Source organism: Schistocerca gregaria, chromosome 8, assembly GCF_023897955.1.
Source record: "Schistocerca gregaria isolate iqSchGreg1 chromosome 8, iqSchGreg1.2, whole genome shotgun sequence".
NCBI lineage: Eukaryota > Metazoa > Arthropoda > Insecta > Orthoptera > Acrididae > Schistocerca > Schistocerca gregaria.
The window spans coordinates 425,644,001-425,653,808 of NC_064927.1; the positions used below are offsets into that span (position 1 = coordinate 425,644,001).

At 45.4% G+C, this 9,808-nt stretch overlaps 1 non-coding gene across 1 annotated transcript; it reads right to left on the reverse strand.

The window, feature by feature from the left end:
• Positions 1–2,342: 2,342 nt before the first annotated feature.
• Trnas-cga (transfer RNA serine (anticodon CGA)) lies at positions 2,343–2,417 on the reverse strand. The gene has a single exon. It is a non-coding gene; the product is annotated as a tRNA-Ser (tRNA).
• Positions 2,418–9,808: the final 7,391 nt, after the last annotated feature.

Consider the following 9,808-nt stretch of genomic DNA (forward strand, 5'->3'; position numbering starts at 1 on the left):
TGAAATTACCACACACTGGTACACTAAATTCATACTAACTCTCTATGAAATCTTCCCGAAAAGAATAGCTGGGGGCTACTTTGATGCTTACACCACATGCTTCACGTGGTCAACTTGGTTTACACAAAAAGTACAACTTCACAATAATTTTGACACTTAAAATAAATTACATCGAAACGCAATTTACAAAAGAAAAACCTCGAACTGGTTACTATCGTCTTACTATTAACCTCATGGGTCAAACAATTGTATAAGCACGTGGTACTGGTCTCACAAAGTACACCCCACGTGGGTTGAACATAAAGAAAAGTTGCTATATTCAAAAATATTGTCAAGACGAGACGTTATAATCTCACGCACATTCGCATTTAAGATTGATGATCTTAGTTAGAGTTACTGATCGACACGTGGTTCCACTTTACTCACAAAGTTGTGACAAATCAACTACTGGAAGACATTCTGAACTTTACACTCGAATTACACTGCGTTCCAATTTAAGATAACATTATATATTTTAGCGCTAAACCTGAAATAAAGGTGATTAAATTTTCAGTTAGGCTGAACTTAAGAAATCCATGGTCCTACGGACTTAGCAGACACGCGCTTAGCCGGAGATCTTACCACTTCAGACGCTCGCCGCGGACAGACTGCCATGGGTCCCTCCTGAGAGGTGCCACACAAATACAAACGGAAGTGACCAGAGAGGCAGCTTCCTATACCAACGTGACAAGGGACTGAGAGGACCATACTAAGAATAGAAACCTCTTTGCTTCTAGAAAGCGTAGCTACTTGTTCCGACGTTGGTCCTACTGTTCTCTAGCAGACAGGCTTGTCTGCTACCATCAAGCATGCAACTACAAATACATTTGCTCGTTCATTCTTTCACACAGAAGGGAAGGAGGATGACAGTAACTTATTATATAGAGTATATAAAAGAAAGCGGATGTAGGTTCCGTATGAGACTGTGTGACATGAATTACATATAAACTGTGTTTTAAAGTGTAGTAGTGTGACAGATCGTTCTTGTTTATGTGTAAAAGTAACACGTTTCACTGCTCAGTCTCCTCCCAGATAGTCAGAAACACCACAGTAAATTTAGAAGTGGAATTTATGCCGTAAATGACAACAGATTTAAGAAATTAACATGAAAGGAATCCAACAGAGACCTTTCAGCGTTATAAACTGAATCTGCTGGCTGGGGTGGCCGAACGGCTCTAGGCGCTGCAGTCTGGAACCGCGCGACCGATAAAATGTTTTCGGTTCCCATTGGAGCGGCACGTCCTTTCGTCTACTAATCGCACGGTTTTGCTGTGCGGTCGCAAAAACACAGTCACTAGACTTATTACAGTGAACAGAGACGTCAATGAACGAACGGACAGGTCATAACTTTGTGAAAATAAAGAAAGCAAACTTTTCACTCGAGGGGAAGAGTTGAACCAAGGACCTCTCGTTCCGCAGCTGCTCACGCTAACCACGGGACTACAGCGCTCCTGAGCTCACACTGTCCTTGATGTTTTCTATCATGCGTACGGACTACTCAGTTTGTATATTTTGCTTATTTTTTTCATAGTTCCACACAAGTTCTTCCTGTTTTTTCGATTGATCTGTGTTCAATTTTTCAAGGCCTATCCTCTGTGCCAACTTATAACTAAATCTGAAAGGGGAGGGGGGGGGGGGGGGTTGAGCAGGCGGTTCCCTTGTAAGAAGAGGAGGAGAAGAAGAAGACGTGGGAACTGCGGGACTTCCGTGAAGATCAGAAGGGGCCCGGCAGCGGCCCCTGAACTCGGCGACCAGCCGGCACCCCTGTTGTCGACCACTCTCATTGTGCGGAGCCGAAACGTCGAGATAGAAAAGTCGCTGCAGTCGCTGAAGGCAGGGCAAGACCAGCAGCTGCGGATCCTGGGGTGGAGTTGCTGGCGAAGATCGAGGCCCTCGCCGATGTAGCGGTGAGGAGTCTTGTCCATCAACTCGAGACTATACTCCTGAACATAAGCCGCAGTTAAGACGTCAACAAAGCGCTTTGTGCATTTTACAATCCCAGCCTTGGTCATTTTGCAGAGGTTTCCCGAAGGGCTGTAAGGCAAATGCCAAGACTAGCTCCTCTTCTGCGCAACAAGTGCTATGCCCATCTGCCCTTGGAATGAAATAAATGAAGAGTGTCTCTAATCCTTGTAACCGCTCAATGTCATTCAATACGATAACGACGACACCCCTCGATCGACGTTAACACTCGTGGTGTCACTCGCCTTCATACATGGCAGTGGACGTTTGAAAATTCGTGACGCTAACTCAGTGGTCGTCAATTGATTTAAATGTGAAACTTCCTGGCGGATTAAAACTGTGTGCCCGACCGAGACTCGAACTCGGGACCTTTGCCTTTCGCGGGCAACTGCTCTACCAACTGAGCTACCGAAGCACGACTCACGCCTGGTACTCACAGCTTTACTTCTGCCAGTATCCGTCTCCTACCTTCCAAACTTTACAGACGCTCTTCTGCGAGACATGCAGAACTAGCACTCCTGAAAGAAAGGATACTGTGGAGACATGGCTTAGCCACAGCCTGGGGGATGTTTCCAGAATGAGATTTTCACTCTGCAGCGGAGTGTGCGCTGATATGAAACTTCCTGGCAGATTAAAACTGCGAGCAGTTGCCCGAGTTCGAGTCTCGGTCGGGCACACAGTTTTAATCTGCCAGGAAGTTTCATATCAGCGCACACTCCGCTGCAGAGTGAAAATCTCATTCTGGATTTAAATGTGTTTCCCGGCTGACTCCTAATTCAGTTACTGCCACGGGGGTGAGGAGAAAGAACACATCCTGGTGGTACCAGCATTATGCGAATTTAGATGTTCGATTAATCTGAATGGTTTGCAATGTTCTAGCGATTCTATTCGAACTGTATGCCGATGTACCGGCAAGGACCATTTTCGCAGTTAAACGTGCAAGTACGTAATGGATGTTCAGTTTCTCAATATAGTTCGTCGCACTCACACGTTGTACATCCGCTGTAAGAACAATTTCATGCATTTACATTTTTTGGTGTCCCACAATATTGGTTGGCTAAATATTATGACGATACGTAGCATAAAATTTCCACAGATACTGTTTATCATGTAGTCAAGACTACGTAATGATGCCAAAATCGTGAATAAAATTGAAATGTAGTTCGTTTATTAAGACTTCTCTTTTCATTAATTAAATATGAAATATGAATCGGGATTGGAGGTGATGATCCTATCCTTATTTTTTAGTATTTTAGGTCCCCGTTAATTAATATCTGGAAGTTAATAAGCGAACTATTTTTTTATGCTGGCGCGTTGTTTGTATCAGTTACCCCCGCAAACCTCCAAGGATAAGATTCTATTAATGTTCCGCGCACACGCGTTTCACCATTTTATAAAATGCAGAATTACGTAAACTATAGTTTTCCGTTGCGCTAAACTTTCGTGGGTAGTTTCCCAAGAGTATTTTTCCCAGCTAACACAAAGTTCCAATTATGTTGTCGGATTCATTTTCACTCCACCCGACAGTTAAAGTCTCTGATCACTGCGTCACACGTAATGAATTTCAAACGTGCTTGAAGAGTCTTTAAATAATCTCCTTAACGAATTTCGCATTCGCGTACCACTTTTTCATCAACTAGCCCGATCGCGATAACTGAAGGTAGAGAGCTGAATAATGTGTTACATGTTCTTTTGTATGTATTAAAAAACAAACGCGCCCCTATATCTTCTGTCCCACTTGGTCTTTGCTACTTTGCTTTTTATTACTTTGCAATATATTGCTTCTTAGTAATACTGTGCAGTAATTAAAGTTCCGTATTACTTTCCCCTTTTTAATTCTTCCAAAGTAAATCCTGTTTATCCCTCATTTTAATTAATATGATGCTAATTGACTCGCCTGCCCGCAAAGCACCGTTATATCATCTGGCCTAAATCATACGATTTAAATCGAAAATGGGCCCACCATCCATTCAAGGGGTGGAATGAAAGTTTAAAAAAAAAACTCATATATTTTTCAGTGGGTTGTATCGGATGTTGGATGGAAAGAGCACGTTCGAGATATTTTGGACGTCTGGTAAACGTGGACTGCTCAGATGAGCCAGCCCCAAACGAAATCAGCCATGTTGCGCTCTGTTTATCGCGGCTGGCAGACGCTGCCTCTGGTTGCTGTTACTCGCGTGCTGGAGTATCGTTGTTCACGGACATCGTAATAAAACAGTTGACGGCAGGCGGAAGGTCACGTGAGCCGTACTTGCGCCATTCGGCGATTTCCGACGCCGCGGGGAAGGCAGCCGTAAAACTGTGGCCTACACCACTAGCCAGGTAGCAGCGAACACAGACCCTGAGGCGAGACGTCTGGGACCATCGTACCGCCGCAGGTGTCTCCACGTCGGTCGTCTCGTTCGTGGCAGGCCACCCCGTGCACATTCTTTTTCCGATAGGGAGTTATCGGCGCCTTCTAATCAATGAGCCTCCGAATAAAAACTGTCCGCATCTCGTGGTCGTGCGGTAGCGTTCTCGGTTCCCACGCCCGAGTTCCCCGGTTCGATTCCCGGCGGGGTCAGGGATTTTCTCTGCCTCGTGATTGCTGTGTGTTGTGTGATGTCCTTAGGTTAGTTAGGTTTAAGTAGTTCTAAGTTCTAGGGGACTGATGACCACAGAAGTTAAGTCCCATAGTGCTCAGAGCCATTTTTTTAATAAAAACTTTGGCTCACCGAAAGCGTTTAATCTGGTATGTTCGTAGGATAGGTGCTACATCACCCAGTGGCAAGTTGGTTGGTTGGTTGATTTGGGGAAGAGGACCAAACAGCGTGGTCATCGGCGCCATCAGGTTAGGGAAGGATGGGGAAGGAAGTCGGCCGTGCCATTTCAAAGGAATCATCCCGGCACTTGTCTGACTCGATTCAGGAATATTACGGAAAACCTAAATCAGGATGGCAGGACGTGGGTTTGAACTGTCGTCCTCCCGAATGAGTGTCCAGTGTGCTAACCACTGCGCCACCTCGGTCGGTCACCCAATGGAGGGCTTTTGAAGTAGCGACTTAATTTTGTACCGAAGGCTTTCGGTATTGTCATACCCATTACAGACTATTTGTTATTATTTCCGTTGATGGTCGCCATTAATGAAGTAGGCATTGCACATAAAAACCTTCTTATTAACATGACAAATTATGGGTAAAACCGATTTGGTGGATGCCCCAGCTGAGTTCGTTCCTTTTCGGGAGGTAAAGGTTTCCAACTCTTTTACCGAAAAAGATCTTTCACATTCTATCATGGTTCTAGTTGCGAAATTAAACACGCATATGGTACATCTTCTGTTATTTTTTCTGATTTGAAATAGACATGCCACCATTCCTTGTAATCATGCATCCATGCTTACACAAAAGTCTTGCTCATATCGGGATGAATGGCTATCTGCTAGTATGAGGCATGATGCTAATTAAGTACTTCAGACTGTGAAATTCCGAGCCGTTCTAGGCGCTTCTGTCTGGAACCGCGCGACCGCTACGGTCGCAGGTTCGAATCCTGCCTCGGGCATGGATATGTATGATGTCCTTATGTTAGTTAGGTCTAAATAGTTCTAAGTTCTAGGGGGCTAATGACCTCAGAAGTTAAGTCCCGTAGTGCTCAGAGCCATTTTTTTATTGTGAAATTATAGCAGTTTCCCATCTAAACTTTCTGGTTTTGTCCTTTTCCACATCTAAATTTTCTGGTTTTGTCCTAAACTGTAATATTATTCTTATTGATTTCTCTGGGGTCTAAACTAGACGAACATGGCCTTTCGGTTTCGCAGTTGCCGAAAGAGTGCTACAATAAGGTTCAGCTATTTCCCAATTTATAGTTCTCTCTATATCTTTACGTACTTCCCAGGGTATTGCATACGAAGAATGACAAAAGGTTTGGTCGGGTACACCTCCATCTCATACACACAACCGTTAATGCTGCGAGTGCGTTTTTATAGAGACTTACGTATACTGTAGGAGCGGTTCATCTATTTCATTTCTTTGAGTTGTGGTTAGGTAAGAAAATTATTGCACCTTATACAGTCTGATGCGTACTTTAGTAGGTGTACTTGACGACTGGTTAGCATATATTTGATATAAGAGAAATATGTCTGAGAAATGAATTGTAAATCTACTTCATGTTGATTTCCTGGTAAGATTTTTCTCTTCTACCGGGTGTCCCTCCTGAGAGTTGTCAGGTGTTTCGCCACATGTTTGCAAAGTAGTATTTTTAACGTCTCTCTCGATTCAGCACAAACAAATACTACTCATCACGTTGAAATACTACCGATGTCTGCCTTTTTAACGCTTACATGCAAATGTTACAAAGTTAACAGCCAAATGCAAAAGAAATGATCTCTTTATGTAAGTGTAGTTTATGTTTATTTGGTTTAGGAAATATTACACTGAGTTAGTTTGAAAGATAGTGACACTGAGTTGTCATCGTACTGGTGTAGCTATCCTACGAAATGTCTGTCTGTGTTCGTCCGGGTCTGTCATTGAACAACGGGGGCACATGGTACCATCAGTTATGTGAATGGCGTGGAGCCTTCGTCGGGTCGGAAATTTCTCGTTAGTGTCCATATACCACGCCGAGAGAACAAGAGTGGATAGGAAGGGAGCAAAGGTGCGTGGATGGCTCGCCAAACCCGCGCAAATCCGTGTCCAGTCGTCCGTGGGGTACAGTCGTACAATGTAGTTAGCCGGATTCCATCGTTGGAGGACACTGTAATACGTCATTACTGTCGGACTCCGTGTCTCCAATATAACTCCCAACATGCACTACTGGCCATTAACATTGCTACACTACGAAGATGACGTGCTACAGACGCGAAATTTAACCGACAGGAAGAAGATGCTGTGATATGCAAACGATTAGCTTTTCAGAGCATTCACACAAGGTTGACGCCGATGGCGACACCTACAACGTGCTGACATGAGGAAAATTTCCAACCGATTTCTCATACACAAACAGCAGTTGACCGGCACTGCCTGGTGAAACGTTGTTGTGATACCTCGTGTAAGGAGGAGAAATGCCTACCGTCACGTTTCCGACTTTGATAAAGGTCGGGTTGTAGCCTATCGCGATTGCGGTTTATAGTATCGCGACATTGCTGCTCGCGTTGGTCCAGATCCAAAGACAGTTAGCAGAATAAGGAATCGGTGCGTTCAGGAGGGTTATAGGGAACGGCGTGCTGGATCCCAACGGCCTCGTATCATTAGCAGTCGAGATGACAGGCATCTTATCCACATGGCTGTAACGGATCGTGCACCCACGTCTCGATCCCTGAGTCAACAGATGGGGATGTTTGCAAGACAACAACAACCTGCACGAACAGTTCGACGACGTTTGCAGCAGCATGGACTATCAGCTTGGAGACCATGGCTGCGGTTGGCCTTAACGCTGCATCACAGACAGGAGCGCCTGCGATGGTGTAAACGACGAACCTGGCTGCACGAATGGCAAAACGTCATTTTTTCGGATGAATCCATGTTCTGTTTACAGCATCATGATGGTCGCATCCGTGTTTGGCGACATCGCGATGAACGCATATTGGAAGCGTGTATTCGTCATCGCCATACTGGCGTATCACCCGGCGTTATCGCATGGGGTGCCATTGGTTACACGTCTCGGTCACCTCTTGTTCGCATTGACGGCACTTTGAACAGTGGACATTACATTTCAGACGTGTTACGACCCGTGGCTCTACCCTTCATTCGATCCCTGCGAAACCCTACATTTCATCAGGATATTGCACGACCGCATCTTGCAAGTCCTGTACGGGCCTTTCTGCATACAGGAAATGTTCGACTGCTTTCCTGGCCAGCACATTCTCCAGATCTCTCACCAAATGAAAACGTCTGGTCAATGGTGGCCGAGCAACTGGCTCTTCACAATACGCCAGTCACTACTCTTGATGAACTGTGGTATCGTGTTGAAGCTGCATGGGCAGCTGTACATGTACACGCCATCCTAGCACTGTTTGACTGAATGCCGAGGCGTATCAAGGCCGTTATTTCGGCCACAGGCGGTTGTTCTGGGTACTGATTTCTCAGGAGCTATGCACCCAAATTGCGTGAAAATGTTATCACATGTCAGTTCTAGTATAATATATTTGCCCAATGAATACCCATTTATCATGTGCGTTTCTTCTTTGTGTAGCACTTTTAATGGCCAGTAGTGTATTAACTGAGCCGTGTGTGGCTTGTGTTTGCGACATCTCTTATTTTACATCGTGTTTTTTTTTCTGCATACTGCCACCTCGTTACGTTAGTTTCAATTTCTGTTGTCACTGTGTTGCTCCTTTGCCTGCCAGTGAGCGGCAGCAGCAGCGCTTATCGATATAGCCCTGCCGTATTATCTTTGCTGACTGCTATTACTTCCCGGTTGACGTCTGTCTTAGAGTGAGTTGGAACGCGCCTGGCAGTCGTAGAGTTGGGACGCGGCGGGAGGCGGTCGGGTTGGAGCAGTAGTGAGGCTTGGATACCCCAAGACCTGCCCGACCATCGCCGGCACACATCACTTGAACTGGGGGCGCTCTTGGTTGATCGTCGGTTGGTCGTCTTACTGGACAACTCGCCGGTCGCTTATGGGTCGGCAGTGTGTGTCTCAACTCGTGGTTCGGCTGTGTCATTGCTCGGTCACTGCTTTTAGCATTGGTTGCGTTCTTCGTCCTAGTGTGTGTGAAATTGTGTGTAGCTTGTGATGTCGACTGCTCAGTTATTTTAGTGCTGTCTCCTTGTTGGTGTGCGAGGAGTCTGTCGGTTGGCGTGGAGCAGCGAGGAAATCTCCACGGGGCGTAGTTGGCAGGGCCCGCTGGCGGTCTCTATGCAGTGTTGGAATGTGTGGGGTTGTTCCCATTGCTACGACGTCCGTGGCTCACCGATGCTGGACACTTGAGTTTGGATTTAATTTACCAGCAAGTCAGTACTGTTCACATTGTGCCGTTTGGTCCTCGTTGTTGGCTGTTGGGGCATTCCCACGAGCAACAACGTGTGTTTTCAAGCTGGCAAATTTTAGCCATCCTCCGGTGGAGTTTAACTGTACTTGGTTATTTTGAATTGAAGTGCACCAGCGGACTATTCTGAGTTGTGGCCGTTAACGTTCCGGTTACCTGCCCTGGCCGTTGACGTAAATTCAGGCAGTGCCCTTTCCTCACCGTGTTGTCACTGTCTAGCACGGTGTGTAGTTCGACAGCTTAATGTATGCTTGGTTGTGGGCGTCCCTGCCCTTTACGTTTGCACTCAACTCCCAGCTGTGTGCTGGTCGAGTGGAGCGCAAGTTACCTTGTCGGTGGGTCTGTTGACTGTCTGTTGGTTGGGTTGTCGTCAGATTGAGAATGGTTGGGCCGACTGCCTGTCTCACCTAAGTGATCGTTAGTATGTCAAGTGCTGGCCGACCCCCGAAACTTCTGATCGCCGTTAGCTGCACTGCCTTTTCTTACTGTCTGTTGTGTGTATATGTATGGCTCATTGCCGATGTTTTGAATTAAGGTTGATCTGTTTTTAGTGGTGTTTTAAATCATGGTCCTTGATCTGCTTTAAAATTAAAGTTCCTTGTTTTTTAAGTGTTCGATTGTTTGGGCGTTCAGCCTGATTAATATATTGTTTAAAGATAAAGCCTTGAACCTACTGCCTACTAAAAATTATTTTAGTTGTGTTTTAAGTCATGGGCATTCAGCTGTTTTAAAAATTAGAGTTCCTTGTTTGCGAAGTGTTACATTGTTTGGGGCATTCAGTCTAATTTAATATAAGGTTTTTGTTGTTTTAATTTTATTTCATCTTCAGTTTTAAGTCATGGGGCG